The 19,728-nt window shown below is 43.4% G+C and overlaps 1 protein-coding gene across 4 annotated transcripts in view; it reads right to left on the reverse strand.

Moving 5' to 3' along the window:
- The window catches only part of ELFN1 (extracellular leucine rich repeat and fibronectin type III domain containing 1), an 895,638-nt gene that overhangs the window by 221,785 nt on the left and 654,125 nt on the right, over positions 1 to 19,728 (reverse strand). For all 4 annotated transcript variants that reach the window (XM_082260827.1, XM_082260824.1, XM_082260825.1 and 1 more), the window contains exon 5: positions 4,538 to 4,672. The gene's annotated coding sequence lies outside the window, so the exon portion shown is untranslated. The remainder of the gene's footprint in view (positions 1 to 4,537; positions 4,673 to 19,728) is intronic.

Genomic DNA, 19,728 nt, shown 5'->3' on the forward strand with positions numbered 1-19,728 from the left:
AATATAATACAGTTAAAATACCAAAAAATAAAACCTACTGACACCAGTGGGTGAACTTTTAGGATCGCAAAGGTCACACTTGCGACTGGGCCTTGGCATTCCACCACCGTGGGGAGGCCCTAAGATGGCAGGAAGGGGGCCTACTGCAAAACTTGTGAAAGGGTCCCGCAATGTGAGTAAAGGGCCCCAGGATCAGTGGTAAGAGCCCCAGGCTTGAAGGGAAGTTCGATGCCTTTCATGGTTTCTTGCACCAGGGCCCTGAAGGTTCTAGTTACGCCTCTGCCTTACTCCTACCAGCCCTAACCACAGAATTGTTTTCGGACTATGCTTGTTCACTCCCTGTCCTGACAATGGACTGTGTCAGGATTCCCCTACCAGCCATTGTCTAGTGCCTGACCATCCTTGAGACTACAGGCCCCCTTCCTTGTCACAATCCTGGTTGTACAAGTCCAGGAACTATAGCATTTTGCTTTAAGACCTGGGGGTAACCAAGTACAAGTAGGCCTGCTTGCCTTAGGGGAACAGGGACAGCTACAGGCAGAAAAAAACACCTGCCAGCTATATTTCCTGACCTAGGCATTGGGCTGTGCATTACATGCTTACATCTGCCCATCCATATGGATTACATGGGTCCTTTTTTTTTCCATGAAATACAAATGTGACATTTGTACCTTTCTGATCTGACTTAACAGGGGGTTTGTCAAGTATTCCCCGCTGAGACTGAACAGACAGCATCAGTGTGAAAGAGGCCTAAATCAAACTGTCATGTCTATGCTTAGGGAAACCAATGAAAGACTGGAGGTGACTGACTAAAAAAGTAGAACATGTTCATTTTGCAGAAAAAATTAGCTTAGCTTAGTGAATAAAAAGTGTTCTAGTTAAAGGATATCTAAAGTCAAAACCTGTTTTTTTCAATTTGGAGTAAGAATCGGGAAAAGTTACAACATCTGTCAGTTTTTTTTGCCATCTTCTAGGGAGATTTTCCCCTCACTTCTTGTCTTGTAGATTCAACAATAATTGAGAGGCTATCTTTTCAACGTGGGGTAAATCCTTACCCAGACAGTAGTCAACGGAACAAGTGTCCCCATTGTATCATTTCCCTTCTATTTCTGTTCTGGCGGAAACTTATATTTTGCATTTACCTTTACTTACATTCCCAGTGACATTGATGATCAGTAGGGATAAGGTTTCGATTCATCACTAACATGGTTTTGTGGCTGATCCAGCAGGCTCAAAATCCGCACTCCTGGGAAACTAATGTGGAGATTCGCCAGACTCAATACTTTATGACTACAATGCACTGCCTGGTCCTTAAACGTAGGTCATCTGGCTTACAATGGCCAATAATGGGTTTTTTGGATAAGCCCCCTCAATATAAAAGGGTGAGGTCACAGAAGCCATATTGACAATGTGCTTTAACTGAGATAGGAAAAGCATAGGAAATTCTGCTGACAAATTGCTGAAAGATTGGTGTAGGGCTTGTGGGCACTGACAGATGTGTTAATCCTCAACTCTGGGAATCATAAAACCTACCCTTGCAGTGGGGCTTCCTTGCACTGCAAGGATTAAATGCTTGTTGTGGCCTCTAGGGGATGAGGAAAAAGGTGTAATACTTGCCCTCCTCCTCGCTCCCACAGGCTCCCTCTATTTGTGTGACTGGTCCTCCAAGGTCTCTTCTATCAAGTGCTGCAGGCAGTCACACAATAATGTCATCAAGTACAATCAGGGCTTTTTTTCAGCTGGAACTTGGTGGAACTCAGTTCCACCACCTCTGGCTCAGGCCCTTGGCTCCCTGCTTACCACTATCTCTTTTAAACACAGAAATCCAGCATCTCTGTTTACACGTGACAGCTTGTCTCCTAATAGCTGATATCAGGATGGGGACAAGAGAGATGCAGGTTCCTGGGGTGCAGTGCAGATGCCGTCACCCCCACTGGATGATCTTCCTAAAAGTGAAAGAGGCAGATCCAACTACAGTATGCGAGGAGGTACAAGAGATTGATGCTTCAGCTTAATACATCAACAAATCTATGACATGTAGAAGATACTGGAGCTTTTAAGGAGGTGAGTAGAAGATGGGGGCAGTGGAGCGGGGGTTGCATGCAGAGGTCAGAGCTGAAGGGGGGTGAAAGTGAGATGTGGATGGGGAATGCAGAGGTAAGCAGCTGTGGAAGAAGGCTGAACTCTGCACTCTGCATGCAGTACACCCCCGAACTCTGCACTGTGTGTAACCTCTTCCAAACTCTCACTGTTAGTGAAATTCGACCACACCCATTATTTGATGCGGTTTGGAGGGTACGTGTGTGTGGGGAGGAGGGTTTTGGGGGGTCGTGGTTGAGTTCCTGTACCTATTTTCTGGGGAAAAAAAGCCCTGAGTACAATGCAAGGCGAAAAGTCCTGCATTGTACTTGAGGATTACGAAGGCCAAGCCAAAGCAGAGAAGAGTGCCAGAGCCTACCAGAACAAGGGGTGAGGAATATATTACACCTTAAATCTTGTCCCCTAGAGTAAATGGACAGTCTGGAGGGGGTAGGGCAATGCAAGAGTAGTTTACTTTTGTAATTATTACTAATGTCAAATAGGTAGAAAAATGCTGTGGATCTTAGAGTACTGGAGGGGGAGAAGCCTTTTTTATTCTGTGTTATATTCCAATGCTGCTGATGTCCTGCAGCCTCTTTATAGCCTGCCCTTGTTCACATGCACTACAGTGATAACACCATGCATGTGTTTTTTCACAGGGCATATTTCCTAGTTGTTGCTGGCTGCAATTGTGACAACAGTGGAATATTCTTGGATAATGTGCGTCAACGCAGCAGGTTAAAGGTTCCTTTGGTAGAGCCCCTTACAGGGTGATTTAGAGGCAGAAGATAGTGGGAGATGGGGAAATGTGTTGTCACTGCATAATACAAAGAGCGCAAACAAGGACCTTTATTTCCGTATCACCAGCTGTTATATTCATTAAAGCTAATGATTAGAAAAGACCTTCCAGGTGATGTTATCATGCTAAAGCTTATATGATATTTCCGTGATTATGTTTACATCTATAGTACTTTAACAAACAATGCTTGCGTTCTTTAAATTGCACCATTGAGGTACATCTTATGTGCCCTGTCTGTAATCTCAGATCTTTACACCCAAAAAAAAAAAAATATATATATATATAAATAAAAAAAAACTGTTGTCACTGTGACTGCAATTGAGAAATCCCTTCAACAGAGCCCCAGGTTTGTAATAAAAATCCACTCTATGCAAAACCAAAAGAAAAAATTCACTACTGTAGTAAAAAATAATTTACTGAGCTGTCCAAATCATCACATGAAGGGACCACAATCACATCAGGGGACCAGAAATCCAACCTACCCAAAGTGTCAAACTACCCAAAGTGTAGAATGTGAACAGACCATTACTTTGCAAGAGGGCACAGACCAGAGGAACAGACAGAGGCAGAGATAAGCAAATAATCTTTCCTTCTACAGGTCATTCTGTGAGATGTCTCCGCTGACACCCGCTGCCCCATAGGGATGCATGGAGCATTCGATCAGGTCCGCCTAAAAAAATGACAGGATCGCCCACGTGAGAGGGGCCAAACTCTACATGCAATTAATACTAAAGCAGTCTGATACAGCTTACAAGGAAGCCTAATGAAGGTCAAAACACCTGTGCAAGAATTCAAATGTAATTCAGGAGCATCTCAAACTGATTTCAAAAGCAAGATGCATGCACCTGAAAGCACACTGAATTCTTCCATCTATGCAAGCCCCTACACTAAATTTTTATTCAATCCATTGAACTGTTTAAATTTGCATCTGGACCATTGGGGACCTGCATTGGTGTAGATTCCATTTCAGATCAATTTTTATAAATAATAGGAATTATTGAGTAAGAAGACCAGGAGCAGAAGATGAGTGGCAGGGAGAAAATGATATTCTCTCAGTAGGTGACTGAGTTCAAATGCAAAATGTTCATGTCTGACTGGAGTGGAAGTTTAAACAAAGCTATGAATTCCATCCAAAACGTATTATATTTATCTAAGATGAAGTGTCTAACTTCCATCACACCCTCCAATGGTCCATCCAGTCCTAAACAAGAGAGGCGAATATTAGGCCTTATTCCAGCAGCCTCTACTTATCACTGGTTTTGCAATTTCCATGACAACTACTAAGGCTCAGTGGAAAATAAAGCTTCACTTTCAAAGCCCTGCAGATAGTAAAGAAATGGTAACTGGAGACACATAATTTTAGTATAAAACCATCAAATTTCCATTGCCTCAAAATCAAATGATTCTAATGTCCCAAAACACAGATTTTTCAGAGCCATCAGAGACTCGAAATGAGGGTCAGGTCGGAAAGCCAATTTAAATGTAAGTAACCCATGAATAAATGATGTCTGTTAATTCCCAGAACCAAGATTTATATTTAATTAACAAAAAAATCCTAAACGATGGGTAAAAGGAAGAAGAGAAACAAAAGAGGATAATTAAATCTTCATGGCATTTTTTAGCTCCCTGAGCAATGGGACCTAAGGAAACCCCACTTACCGTTAAAGTGGAAAGCTCAGACTGTAGAAATTCACAAAGTCGCTGATGGCAAACAATGAACAGAGCACAACGATGTTCCAATTTTGTAAGAAATTCAGGGACTTGTCTTCATTAACTTGGTACATAAAGTTTGAGCTGAAAAACAAAAGAATTTGGGACAAATTAAGATTAAAAATCAAAAGAAATGTAAACAATAATTCAAAATAGCATAAAAGCAACAAAATTAATGAAGAGTAAACTACAATTTTATAATATCATACACATCATTTTTAACATGTTAAAGCAGAATTGTAATCAAAATCAGTGCTAAGTAATTCTGCCTGCCAAAAGGTAAAAAAAGCTACCCACAAATAAATATTTCATAAATAAATATATGAAGAATAATAATTCATACCATAAGAAATACAAATAAAATAAGTGCAATAAATCAATACTTAAATTGTGTTTTCTTTTTGAATGGGTAACAAAAGGCTTGAAAAAAACTTCTTTGGCTGTAGAACTACTACTTCCAAATTCCATGTTGGCTTGGTTGTGATCTGTTTATGTAATTTCTGCTGAAGGGAGGGATCAGATCATGCTGCATCTCCCCTTCAACAGAGATCATGTGACCAAATGCCTAGGCTGCTGGAGGTCTTATTTTGACAATAGAATATTTTCATGTCGTAAATTCCTGTGTCAATACAATAATATACTTCAACTCATGGGAAAAAAATAATAACTATGGAAATATATTTACACTATATTGTCAAAATTATTGGGACACCTGCCTTTACACACACATGAACTTCAATAGCATCAGAGCCGAATGCAGCTTTGATCGGGTCTTCGGCGGCCGTGCAGGTAGGATGCCCGGGTTTTCCAGTGGGACGGTAGACTTGGGCGAGCCACAGAAGGTGGTGGGGGGGACATCCCCTCCCGCTCCTTGTAATGACAGCCGAGCCGCTTCTCAGCCGCATCGGTTGTCATTACAAGACAGCCGACTGTCGGCTATAGACGCCGGTACCGGGGTGATGCCTCTAGCTGCAAGCATCACTCCTGTAGAAGGACTTTGCTGAAATATCAGCAATATCGGTAACCTCAGTGGCCGATTCCGATACATCGGGGAAAGTGCAGATCGGCCCTCGATATATCAGCTTTGCCGATAATTGGTCGATCCCTAGTTTTAATGTTAAAAAAAAAAGAATTACACTCACAATGTTAAAGAGTCTGCTGCATATACAAAGCCTCTACAGTATACAGTTCTGTATATGGCCAGAGGTCCGAGGGTACTGGTGGCTCCCAGAACTTCCTGCAGAACTCAGAGACACTCCCAGCTCTTGCACATAACAAGGGCAGACGTAGCGCAGTCACTAAATGCACACCTGTCTACAAATGCATGAAGACACAAAGTAAAGAAACAAAGAAACTTACAATTATTGAGATTGCATCTCCATATTTTGATTATATATATATATTTAGTTATTTTTTTTTTTTTTTTTTCAACATCCACAAAAATAAACCAAAGGCCTTTGAAAACCAGGATATTACCTTGTTACCCTCTGACATTATCTCTGAGCTGCACATGTGATGTGCAAAAGCTGAACCTAAGGAGGGACACAACAGGACCACCCAGTACGTATTGTCTGCAGAAAACTACAGGGGGAGGGATACAAGACCAGTCACCCTGCACATGGAGAGAGTGACTGCAGAGACCAGTCTTTATTACAGGAAGTTCCCACACGGAAGCCTAGTGAAGGAACTGTTTCATGCTGGATTACTGCACAGATCTGACGAGACGACATAGACAAAGGCCCAAGTAAGAATGCACATCTTGAGTATTTAAGTAATAATTGTTTCGCCTAACCTTCTGTTTTAAATTACGGGAACCCATCATAATAGAGTTAGAAAAGTTGTATACTTGCACAAATTACTGATATTTGAACACAGTACTCCTTGACAAAATTTCTTGTGTTTATTTTATGAGTATTTGCTCGTATGCACATACACATGTAAAGTAGATTTTAGCTCTCAGAGTGGAATTTTAACCTTTTATATTGTGTACACATGTAAAATACTGACCAGCAACTCAGATTTCTGTATTTTTTTTTACTCAACTATACATTGGAAACTATAGGCTGCATTGACCAGTAAAAAAAAAAAAAACCTCCTTTATGCCTAATAGATTTCTGGTCTCGGAGAACCCCTGCTAAAAATATAAAATCTACAACTCATGACACATTAGTATGGCAGCCAGTGGGAAGAATGCTCCTTACTCTTGTCATCATTGGGAAGAATTACCCCCTTACAGATAGCTAAAAGGAACAATGGTGTCTTTGGAAACTTATCTGAGAGGCAGAAATTGCCCATTGCTCAAGGAACCCCTAGCAACCTCTGGAGGAACCCTAGGGTTCCACATAACCCTGGTTGAGAAACCCTGGTCTAATTGTTATGTAGGAAAGCAACGGAGAAGGTGCTAAGCTTTTGAAGAGCAAGCTAACAACAGTAGCTCTAATATTTGTTTTTTGATAGGCTCTGTTTTGCAGTTTTTCAGTAAATGCATATATAGGCTTATGGGCTATAAGGGAGATATTACATAATCGCTGGTAGCACTTTAAAGTGTCAAACCCGCACTTATGGTGTGTTTGGCTTTAAAGACTGCTTTCCTGGATCGTTGTTAAGCATCACGAATATTGTATAAACATGACGTTATTGGTGTTTATATTACATCTAAAATATTCATGCTGTAATAAAATTTGGCCCGAAGCAACAAGACTGTGTAGCTATGTTCCAGTACTTGTTTATTAAAACTATTTAGCAAAATGCACTCCATACTCTATGCTTGCCATTCTGTTGTTCGGTCTTAAAACTGAAAAAGACAATGAAAGTTAAAAATACACAGGAAGCCACATGATCGACTTGACTAGGGGGAAATTATGCTGTAACAGCATTCTCATACCTGACTTCCTTATTAAATAGGATATTTGTCCAGAACACCAGGCATGGATCAAAGCATTAATTAGGAAGTGTACCATGAATTTGGTTAAATTGCAGATAAACAGGCCCCAGTTTGCAGATGTACAGTTCCCTGGTGACTAATGAAGGAAATACAATGATCTGTGTGTGATTCTTCATCATACATAAGAAAAAATATATTCCTATCAGAGTCATTTCTACCATGTAGTGTTGTCCAGGGGCCACATAGGACACGTTTCTCACTAAGCATTAAGACCTTCAGCTTGCCATTGCCCACACTAGCAAATCAGTGATGACTTAGAAGGAGGCATCAGTGGGCTATCTCTTTTACAAGCATTGCCTTAGTCAATACTAACCTCACATTGCTCCTGATTTCCATGATTTGATACGTTCTATACATTTCCAGGAGTGGCCTAAATCTATGACACCTGGGTAAAAAAAATCAGTAGCATGCATACTGTACCTCAGCTATTGTTTACAATGACCTAGGGCAGGGGTGTCAAACTGAATTAAAATTGCGGGCCGCATCAGCATTATGATTGCCTTTAAAAGGGCCGGTTGTATCTGTTAGACTAGATGTCCAGAGCATCCCCTACCCTTACATAAGATGTTAAGAGCCTCACCACCATCAGAAGTTGAGTCCCTCACCCTTCCTTACATCACAGGGAACCCCCCTTATCTTGTGTAGCTGCTGGGAAGAAGGTGTAGGCATTGCTGGAAAGCAAAAAGTACAGGGGCTTGAGCTCTCCTGCAGCTGCAGGAAAGGTGTGAGGGCCACATGAAATGGCCTGGAGGGCCGGATTTGGCCCACGGGCCTTGTGTTTGACACATGTGACCTAGGGTCATCCTCTTACAGATGACCATGATAGAAGTGACCAGAAAAAGATGTTCTTCCCCTTATAGATGATCATGGGAGGAGTGACCAGTAAAGATGTTCATTCTCTTACAGGTGACCATGAGAGGAGTGACCAATAAAGATGTTCATCCTCTAACTGTGGACCATGAGAGATGATTGGAGTAAAGCCCACTGCACGATCTTTAGTAGCTCCCAGCTTAGTACAGCTTTAATAAAAGCAAAGTCTAGGCCAGAGCTGAAGGTAGACATATTGGGGCAAGGGAAGGTTTTTCAGGTGCTTCCAAAAAACACTAATCCTAATTTGGGGGACATACATTTCTTTTTTTTTTTTTTTTACTTTTTAATTAAAAAAGAAAGGTTGCATAATAATGCTACACGTGGTGCCATGTAACCTAAGACCAGCCAGGGAAATATCCTAATTATGTATAAAATAAGCATAAACCACATTTATAATAATTTTTTTGTGGTTAATACACTTAGACACTTAGACATTTAGACATTTATCAAACAGTCACTGCAGTTGAATCACACACTGTAAATTAAACAAACGCAGCAGGAATATACTGTACATCCTGCAGTAAATGTTTTGGGAATATTAAATTGCATACTAATGCTACAAAAGTTGCAATATAACCTAAGACCAGACAGAGAAATATCCTAATTATTTATAAAATAAGCATAAACCACATTTATAATCATGTTTTGTGGTTATACACTTAGACATTTACCAAGCATTTGCTGCAGGTGAATCAAGCACTGTATATTAAACACATGCAGCAGGAATGTACTGTACATCCTGCAGAAAATGTTTGGGGAATATTACATTTATTTATTTTATTATTATTATACTCCTCAGGCAATGCATAATTGATAGTTACAATCAAGTCTGTGAGATTTTAGCAGTCATTTTGCTTGTCGACATTGGTGCCCTGTCTGTCAACAGATCACCCAAGGCAATCAGCAAGGGGAATAAGTGAATGGGCGCCAAAGGATGCAGCACATTGAAATTAAATAGGCAAAGGAAAAAACAAATATACTGTATTTAGGAAATCTTTAAAATGCCACTGTTAAAAAAGTATTGAAAACATATATTTTATAAGTAATATAAATATATAGACTGTCAAAAAACACAATTCCACAAGTCACCATCCGTTCTGCAGTCATATTAGTAGTTCTCCTAGTCTTGTATGATGAAGCAGACATTCTATAGAGTGAAGGGCAACCACACAGCGATATTAAATGTAAACAGACAGAGATGTATATCTGAGCCTTGAGTTCCCTGAGGAGCCAATGCCAAGATTCACTGGTGACTCCTGACAAAACCTCCTCGGGGATCGGAAACGATGAATAAACATCAGGATCTGCTTAACTTCAAGACCATTTTGTGGCTGACTTCAATATGTTGGATTGAGGGGTTTTGTACATGTTACACTTGGTCTGAGCTATTCTTGACATTACAGCTAAAGGACAGCTAGACCATAAATAGAATATATCATATCAACTATTCAACATGAGCCATTTCGCCCATTTCCCAGTCTTCTACCAATGTTGCCACTGCTACTTTTACAAACTGTTTGATGTGAATAAAGCCACTGCCTCCTAAAGAAGATATAAAATAGCACCTGGAGATGTTTAATAATACAACAAGAAATGTACAGAGTAACCCAGGACAATCAGTCATTATTAATGTTCCACTAGTATGCTTGCAGAAACATGAAGCATGATCAGGACTTTTGTTCTCAGAGAATAGGTGCAGATACTCACCCCCTTCCAAGTCACTCCTTTTCTCAACCCACCTCTGAGCACCGTCCATTGGTTCCACCACCCACCCACCGCCCACTCCTCCCCCTATTTAAAGGATACAGAACTGAATACTGAATATAATTTTGTCGCGCTGAGTAATTTGTTTGGAATTTGTTAATTAAAAGACAACTTCAAAAACATTGAAAGCAGTAAAATAGATTCACTGCAACCAGCACAATATACCCCCAAGAAACAACAAATTTTCCACAACAAAAAAGACTCCCCAAGTAAAATACTCCTCCAGCATCAACAGATCTAATCTAGCAGCCAGCATAAACTGACCCCCCATCAGCCAGCAACAATAGACCCCTCCTTTAACTGTCAATCAATCTCAGTTACAATTAACCCCCAAAATCCCACCAGAAACAAAATACCCCCCCCCCCAAATAACAATAGATCAATCCCAGCAATGATAGACTCTTGCCAGCAAGAAAAGATCTCCCACCAAACAGCATTATTAGACCCCTCCCTCAACAACAGATCTCTCCCAGCAACAAAAGACCCACTCTGCATCAATAGACCCCCCCCCCTTTCACTGCTAGAATAGAATCTCCAGCACACCCCACCACCCCTTCTCATTACATACATTCAGTACAAGAGGTGTTGGAAATGCACTCCCCCACGTTCCTGCTGAAAAAAAGCCCTGAGCATGATTGGGCTACTGCCCTTTGTATATCAGAGCTGCTTTTGGCGGGTCCTTACTACATACAGGGCAGTTCAGAAATAACAATAAACCTTGACATAATCTGCTAAATCTATAATTAGTTTCACCTGAACATGTTGATTTTCATCAGAAATGTAAAGAAAAAGGGGTTTCATAACCCCTTTTTCTAGATGGGATGGCGGCAGGCCTTTTTGAAAATAAATAGGTATCCTTTTAGTCATTTCAGATAGGTTACTAGGCAGATTTAGTTGGGCTAGCCAGTGTATGGTCAGAATAAGCCCCAATCACTGTGGGGCTTATTCTGTAGCTAGGAAGAATAACACTTAAACTGGTATTTTCTTGTTTTCTCCCGCCTTTGAGCCTGCCCAGGGTCTATTTAAAGGGGGGCTCTGCTCCTGAAGCACACACTTACCTCAGGAAGAACGTCGTGTCAAGCTGAAAGTTTTGTTCCAGTTCTGCTGTCCTGATGAGTCTCATCCGCCAGCTGCTCGAGAGGGCCGGAAAGGAGGGTTCCGAAGATTGGATCCGGCGTTGCTTGGCCATGTCTTCTGCTTCATCTTCTTCGGCGGAGCCTCCGCCGGCTGCCGTTCGTCTCCCAGCTTCGGTGTCTTCTGGAGAATCCCTCGGTGAAGCGGATGTCGTCGCCGGGTCAAGTGGTGGAGCGGATGTCGTCACCGGGTCAAGTCTCCGAGAAAATGACGTCTTCGGGTCAAGCGGGCGCACGGAAGCCGTCACCGGGTCGGGAAGCGGACCGGATGTCGTCGCCGCCGAGGGTCGGAGGTCAATTTCAGCACCGGAGCCGGCGGAAGAAGATCGTCCTTCGGTCGGGAGCAGGCGCGGCGCGCCGAAGACTCGCGGAGAAGATGCCGTCCCGGCGAAGAGGAAGAGGGCGCCCCGCCGCCGCTACTCACCGCCCGCTGCCAGGAAAGAAGCATCCATCGTCGAGAAGGAGACGCCGGTTGTCCGCGGAGGGCCGCCCATCGCCCGAAGGGAGCCGTCCTTCGAACGGAGGGAGTCGTCCGTCGCCCGGAGGGAGTCGTCCGTCGCCCGGAGGGAGCCGCCCATCGCTCGGAGGGGGCCGCCCGTCTCCCGGAGTGAGCCGCTCGTCGCCAGGAGGGATGGACGATCCAGCTCGGCATCGTACCCCGCCGGTGGGCTGGTCGAGGCCCCGGCCCCGTCGCAGATCCCGGTTCCGGAGCAGCAGCAGCAGCGTAGTGTTCGTCTCCCCGTTCCGGGGCCAGGTGAGGCGGCTAACTTTTTTCCTCCTCAGGTGCCCCCACATACTTTGGCTGGCCAACACGTCCTGGATCGGGACCGACCGTCCACCATGTTGGACCAGCGGGCTGAGTGGGGGGATGCACAAGGGGGGATGGGAGTGCCTCATTTGGCCACGGCTACTGCTTTGTCCGCAGTATTGAATGATTTCCTCAGAGAATTTAAGCAGGTCATATCTGCTGCCCCCAGAATTCAACAGATTACTAGTGGCCCGGTGCCCGCAGGGGGGGGGGAGTTGGCTGTATCTAGTGCGTCTGCTGACGCTCGGGTGCAGACCTCTTCCCCTCTGGACGTGTGGGCGCCATCTAGTGGCCTTTTAGGAATTAGCGCGGTAACTAATCCGCCATCTAGTTTGGCCTCTCCTGTAGCTGATCCTCCTGCTTCTGTCACCCTGGCTAGGACTCAAAATCTCCCTGAGGTATGCCTCAGGGAGGCGTTGACTTGTGAAATGTCCCCTCTGGGTTTTCACCTATCCGAATCTGTGAAGGAGAAAATCTGGAGTGGTTTGTATGTTGATATGCTTTCCTTGCTGCCTTCAGTTAAGGAATTTGTATCCAAGGGTGACAAGAAGGATGAGGAGGAGAGGAGGCGCCCAGTGACAAAGAATTTTTATAACTGGCTGCAGGCGTTTTTCATATATGCGGCTGTGCTTTGTGAGAAACATCCTTCCAAGTGTGTTGGTCTTTTCCAGCACTTGGATATTGTGTTGGAGGCCTATAAAAATTTTGGTGGGACGGCATGGTTCTCCTATGATGTCGCCTTCCGCCAGAAGCTGGCTGTGCAGCAGCATTTGAAATGGGGCGTCAAGGATATCAGCCTTTGGCTGGATCTCTTGTTACCTCAGAAGCCATCCTTTGGTAGGCAGCCGTCTACTATTGCCCAGCAGCCTACTCCTTCCCATTCCTTTCGCAAAGGGGTCTGTTTCAGTTATAACGACTCCCAATGCAAATGGCCTGGGAATTGTAGATATAGACACGAATGCGCATTTTGTGCGGGCTCCCACCCAGTCGCAAAATGCTTTAAAAAGATGCAGAGTTCCCAACCGGCAGGGGGTTTTTCAAAAGGCAACAACCCCGGTGAAGCTGTGCGCAATGCTTCCGTGGCTTCTGCAATACCCCGACAAGGTGAAAGCCACGTTAGTACTTGAGGGTTTTGCTTGTGGTTTCTTTTTGCCCATTTTTAAAGGCGCAGGTTGCACTCTGGTAAACAATTTAAAATCTGTTAATTATCTTGAGGATGTGGTCGCTGAGAAGATTTGTAAGGAGTTGCAGGCAGGTCGGTTTGCTGGTCCTTTTGAATCTCCTCCTTTTCCCAGTTTTCGTATTTCTCCTCTTGGCATTGTTCAGAAGCGGGAGCCTAATTCTTATCGTCTCATCCATCATTTGTCATTCCCACCGGGGGAGTCTTTGAATGATGAGATCAGCGAAGAAGACGCTTCTGTGCAATATTCTTCCTTTGAGGATGCCTTGGTGGTTTTGCGGGGTCTGGGAAGGGGGGCATTGCTGGCAAAGACGGATATTAAATCCGCTTTTCGCTTGCTGCCAGTCCACCCTGCTTCCTTCAACTCCTTGGGGTTTTTCTTTTGGAATCAATTTTTCTTTGATAGGTGTCTTCCCATGGGTTGTTCACTCTCTTGTTTTTACTTTGAGTGTTTTTCCACTTTTCTAGAATGGGTTGTGTCCAGTAGGTCGGGCTCTTCTTGTCTCGTCCATTATTTGGACGATTTTTTGTTCATGGGTAAAGCGGGGTCCTCTGATTGCTTGCATTTGCTTGAGACATTTTTTGACATTTGTGAGCAGTTTGGGATCCCCTTGGCGCATGAAAAGACGGAGTGGCCGTCTACTGAGGTTCAATTTTTAGGTATACACATAGACTCGGTTTTAATGGAATTTAGGTTGCCCCAAGAAAAGGTGGAAAAACTGACATCTTGTTTGTTAGCAACGATTCGCAAGAAGAAGGTTACTTTACAGGAGATGCAGTCCCTGTTGGGGCTACTGGCTTTTGCTTCTCGGATCATCCCTCTGGGTAAGTTGTTTGCCAGGAAGCTTTATGCTGCTATCTCGGGTCTTAAATCACCTACTGCGCACGTCCGATTATCCTCAGATGTCAAGGAGGATATGCTGGTTTGGGTGCAGTTTTTGATTTATTTTAATGGCAGGGCGGTGTGGCAAGATGAGTTTGTCACCGATCAGGATTTCTGTCTCGCCACGGACTCAGCGGGCTCGGTGGGTTTTGCCGCCGTTTGGCGGACTCATTGGTGTGCTGACTCTTGGCCTGAGAGATGGAAGCAATTGGGTTACACTCGCAACAGCGTGCTGTTGGAACTTTTCCCAATTGTTGTGGCCCTGGAGGTTTGGGGTTCACATTTTCGAAATAAGCGCATTTTGTTTCGCACTGATAATAAAGGGGTGTTGTTTGCCATTAACTGCTTGTCTTCTAAATCTCCTCCTGTTGTGAATCTGTTGCGGTACCTTGTATCCCGTTGTTTGAAACTGAACATATGGATAAAGGCCGCCTATGTGCCTGGTAAGGATAACGATTTGGCAGATTCTTTGTCTCGTCTGCAGATGGAGAGATTTTTTCGACTATTTCCAGACGCGGATCAAGTGGGTTGTCATTACCCGGCACGGCTGTGGGGCATTGTATAGATCTGGTTGCGCTTAATATCACCAATTCTCTGGCCCCAGCTACCCTAGTCGGATATCAATCGGCTTGGGATCTGTGGTTGGCGCATCTCTGTTCTATGGGTGTATCTCCTGAACAATTTTCTGAACGTTTAGTTTTGTCCTTTTTGAATTTTTTGTTTTCTAGGGAATATTCATGGTCTCATGTCAATAAGCTTCTCGCTGGCGTTTCCTTTTTCGCTAAACTGCAAAATCATCCGCCCTGCTCTGCCTTTTTTGCTGTTCGACAGGCTTTAAAAGGCTATCGGAAGGCAAACTGGCGCCCTGATAGCAGGGAGGCGATCACTCCCCATATTTTGGAGCAACTTTGTTTGGCAACCGAGCGCGTTTGTTTTTCGCCTTACGAGTCTGCACTTTTTAAAGCGGCGTTTTCGGTCATGTTTTTTGGCGCTTTGCGGATTTCTGAGCTCATACACTTGTTGTTATCCGACGTCGACCTTCGCGAGGCGGATGTCGGTATTTTATTGCGTTTTTCTAAAACAGATCAATTAGGTGTGGGAAAATGGATTAATTTACACCAATATCGTCATTCTACACTGTGCCCTGTTTTGTTGCTGCGCAGTTTTTTGGCAGTGCGGTCGTCTGCTGTAGGACCCTTTTTTGTTCATCGGTCGGGTAAAGCTTTGACAAAATTCCAATTTAATGCCGTTCTGCGCAAATGCTTGTTATCTGCTGGCCTGGAGCATTTACACCTGTCTTCACATTCCTTTAGGATTGGGACGGCCACTGAAGCCGCCAGGTTGGGGGTTAAAGCTCAGGCTTTGAAAGCAATTGGTAGATGGAAGTCGAATGCTTATGTATCATATATTCATCCTAACAATTGTTGTTGATTTTTAGGTTCTGTCTGCCTCTCTGTATGGATCGTTGGACACTCCTTTGTTCATTGGGCCCGTGCGAGAGCCAGGAGACGAGTTTACTCGGAGAACATTGGTTTGGATCCACGCTTCTATCATGTCCAATGGTTCAGTAAGAGGGGCATGTGTTGGGCTGAACTGTTACCCGAGCTTAGCAGGCTTCTCAAGGTCCTTTCCCCCCCTGATGTAATGGTCATTCATCTGGGGGGAAATGACATTGGAAAGTTTAGGTCACTAGATCTAGTTTTTAGGATAAGGGATGATTTAGTTTATTTACATTCTGCATACCCTGGTATGCGGATTGTATTTTCTGAGGTTGTCCCTCGGCTTGTCTGGTTCAAACATCAGCACCTTAAACCGTTGGAGAAGGTGCGGAGGAGGATCAACAAAGCCTTAGCTAGGTGGTTAGGCTCTGCAGGCATTCTATCTTTCCGGCATTTTGAGCTGGAAGGTGGTATCGCCGGGCTTTACAGGTCTGATGACATTCACCTCTCCGATATCGGACTCGATATCCTCAACAACAATTTGAGTACATGTGTTGAGAAGGCCGCGCTGTGGGGGTTGTGACAGGAGGGCTTAAGCCTCCTGTCTGGTGGATAATTTGCTTTTTGATATGATAATTTGTTGGTAACCTGGATCTCAGTGATCGGGTTAAAGTTATTGAGTTTATGTTTAACAAAAATTTTAATACAAGTATTAAAACGGCCGCGGCCTTTATTTTTCCAAATGGTGTTGTCAGTCTCTTTTATTTTAGTTTAAGTTATTTAAATGTATAGAATAAGGTCCTGCCTGCTATCCCATGTAAAGAAAAAGGGGTTTCATAACCCCTTTTTCTAGATGGGATGGCGGCAGGCCTTTTTGAAAATAAATAGGTATCCTTTTAGTCATTTCAGATAGGTTACTAGGCAGATTTAGTTGGGCTAGCCAGTGTATGGTCAGAATAAGCCCCAATCACTGTGGGGCTTATTCTGTAGCTAGGAAGAATAACACTTAAACTGGTATTTTCTTGTTTTCTCCCGCCTTTGAGCCTGCCCAGGGTCTATTTAAAGGGGGGCTCTGCTCCTGAAGCACACACTTACCTCAGGAAGAACGTCGTGTCAAGCTGAAAGTTTTGTTCCCCTCCCTCCCCTCCCCTTGGCTGTCGCGGCCAGTTTATACTTGTTGGGTCATCTTTGTGTGGTGCAAAGAGGGACTTTTTCTTTGGTGTTTTATCCCCTGTTATTGGGATGAGTATGTGTGGATAATTTGCTTTTTGATATGATAATTTGTTGGTAACCTGGATCTCAGTGATCGGGTTAAAGTTATTGAGTTTATGTTTAACAAAAATTTTAATACAAGTATTAAAACGGCCGCGGCCTTTATTTTTCCAAATGGTGTTGTCAGTCTCTTTTATTTTAGTTTAAGTTATTTAAATGTATAGAATAAGGTCCTGCCTGCTATCCCACTAGGATTCTACCACCACAATCAGGCCATTTTTAATGAAAGTTGTGCCTAATAAAAGAGAGGCAGAGGGCAATGGACTAGTTACCAATATCAAAAAAATGGGAGATTTGCTGCGCATAAGCATGAATAAAAATGAATAAGCATGTAAATATAAAAACACTCAGTACAGCTGCCAACACCTGACCCTGAATCAGAGAAACCATATCACAAATTGGTGTAGCGCTTAAAAATGACAATAAAGGTGAACCCCACAGTCCATCAATCTTTAAAGAGTCCACACATATCAACTATGGTGTTATTAGTCCTCCAAGAATATAGTGTGTGATCCCAAAAGCATACAGACACTCCAAACTCCAATAGCCAAGTGCAGAGAAGCCACCACCAAGGGAATAAGATTGGCCTCTTACCACAAAACCATGATCCTCATTACAGGGATCATGATCAGCATATAGTCAAATCCAGAGCCGCAACCAAGTTTCACACTGGCTTCCTTCCTGATCAAGAAAGGTGTATATGGAAAAGAAGGGGAACAACTTCCATAGTGTAACACCATCAAGAGATTTTATTAAGTAAAAACAGCAGAATGGCAACTCACATATTAGCTGGAGTAACAAGCGTGTGTTGTGGAGTGTGTCCAACGAGGGGATGTGGTGGCCATTTTCTCGGTGGGTTACCGAGTCTAGGACACTCCACTACACACGCTTGTTACTCCAGCTAATATGTGAGTTGCCATTCTGCTGTTTTTACCTAATAAAATCTCATGATGGTGTTACACTATGGAAGTTGTTCCCCTTCTTTTCCATATACACCTTTCTTGATCAGGAAGGAAGCCAGTGTGAAACTTGGTTGCGGCTCTGGATTTCACTATATGCTGATCATGATCCCTGTAATGAGGATCATGGTTTTGTGGTAAGAGGCCAATCTTATTCCCTTGGTGGTGGCTTCTCTGCACTTGGCTATTGGAGTTTGGAGTGTCTGTATGCTTTTGGGATCACACACTATATTCTTGGAGGACTAATAACACCATAGTTGATATGTGTGGACTCTTTAAAGATTGATGGACTGTGGGGTTCACCTTTATTGTCATTTTTAAGCGCTACACCAATTACTGCTATAGTTACCAATATCGCCTATGATTTCTATGCAGCTGACTTTTCATTATCAATGGCTTACCTTACCATGCCTTGATCTGCACTGTTCTAAAGAGAGATGAAGATGATGCACTGGCTACGAATCCCTGATATATATTGAGAGAAGTCCTTATAAAGCAAGACACTTGTGTTCAGTAGCTCTCCACAAAACAGAGGCATAGCAGAGGTCACCCAATTTGACAAGTCCATACGGATTTCAACCAAGGAGGTCACTAAATAAAAGTTTCCAGAGTATAAAGTAGTATTTTATAGATTTCACAAATGAAAACAAGAAAAAAAAAAAAAAAACACCAGAAGGCTCAGCACTCCCCCTTTCAGGTGGCTACTGTTTAAAAAGGCATCACAAAGGCACATTTTTAAAGATTACCCTCCCGATTTGGATTGATTATTTCCAGGAACTTTGCTCTGAGTCCAATTAATACCTTGTATATTTTAGATCCCTGATAAAGGGGGAGTGCTGAGTTCCTGAAATGAGTTGGATGCCTGGTGTTTCTTCCTGTTGTCATTTGCAGAATCAATATAATATAATTTTGAACTCTTGAAAGTTTTGTTTGGCATCCAATTTGGTTGAATGGCTTTGTGTCTCTGTCTGGAGTCAGCCATCTTGATAGTGGCAGGGCATTATCTCTTTGTGTCAGAGCCTCCAGCAAGGAGAACAGTGCGCAGCACAGCAATGACATTATCCAATTTCACTTTAAATCACCTGAGACTAGTGATCAGAGGCAGAAATGCCTTATTTCGTATACTGCAGAAATTCAACTATGAGGCTATAGACACAGAAGTATCTAGGCACACTCACATACCAGGAACTGCTCTGTTTTTTAACTGGAATTCCATATAAAAGATATTTTTTTTCTGCTTTGTCACAACTACCATTTCTGGATATGCCCTATAACTCAGAAACTCTTTACTTTTTGAATTCAGTTCCATTTTCAGGTATGTATCTGCAGAATATTGAAAGTCACCTTGCAGCACCATACAAAAACAGCCATTAGAGATATGTAGGTACCATTACTACTTGACTTCTAAAATATGTTTAAAGGAAAATTCTACAATGCCAATAGATAGAAGGCCAAGTGAAAGATTATTTTGTAATGGACACATTACTCAAGTTGTAGTGATCTTCCCACACTTCAATGCCTTCCTGGTTTCCCTCCAGACACCCAAGAAATACCAAGTACTTTCAGGTATGAAAGGTACTCTTTATTGTCTCCCATACTACAATGCCAAGCAGTCAATCACCAGGTTCAGGTGCTGTCACGTCAGTGGCGTAGCGTGGGGGGTGCAGGGGGGGCCGGCCGCACCGGGCGCAACATCTGGGGGGGCGCATCCGCAGTGTCACTCTGTCTGACTGACATACACAGTTCACACACTGTCTGCGGCTGCCTCAATCTTTAAGCTGGGATATGTCCAGCGCGGCTGCCCTATGCCTGAAAATGGCGGGTCGGGGCTAGACTGTGTCTCAAATGCCTATTGGTCAGTGGTGGCTGGTGCGTTGGGGGCACAGGG

The sequence above is a fragment of the Pelophylax lessonae genome (assembly GCF_965119305.1).
Source record: "Pelophylax lessonae genome assembly, chromosome: 6".
In the NCBI taxonomy this organism is placed as follows: domain Eukaryota; kingdom Metazoa; phylum Chordata; class Amphibia; order Anura; family Ranidae; genus Pelophylax; species Pelophylax lessonae.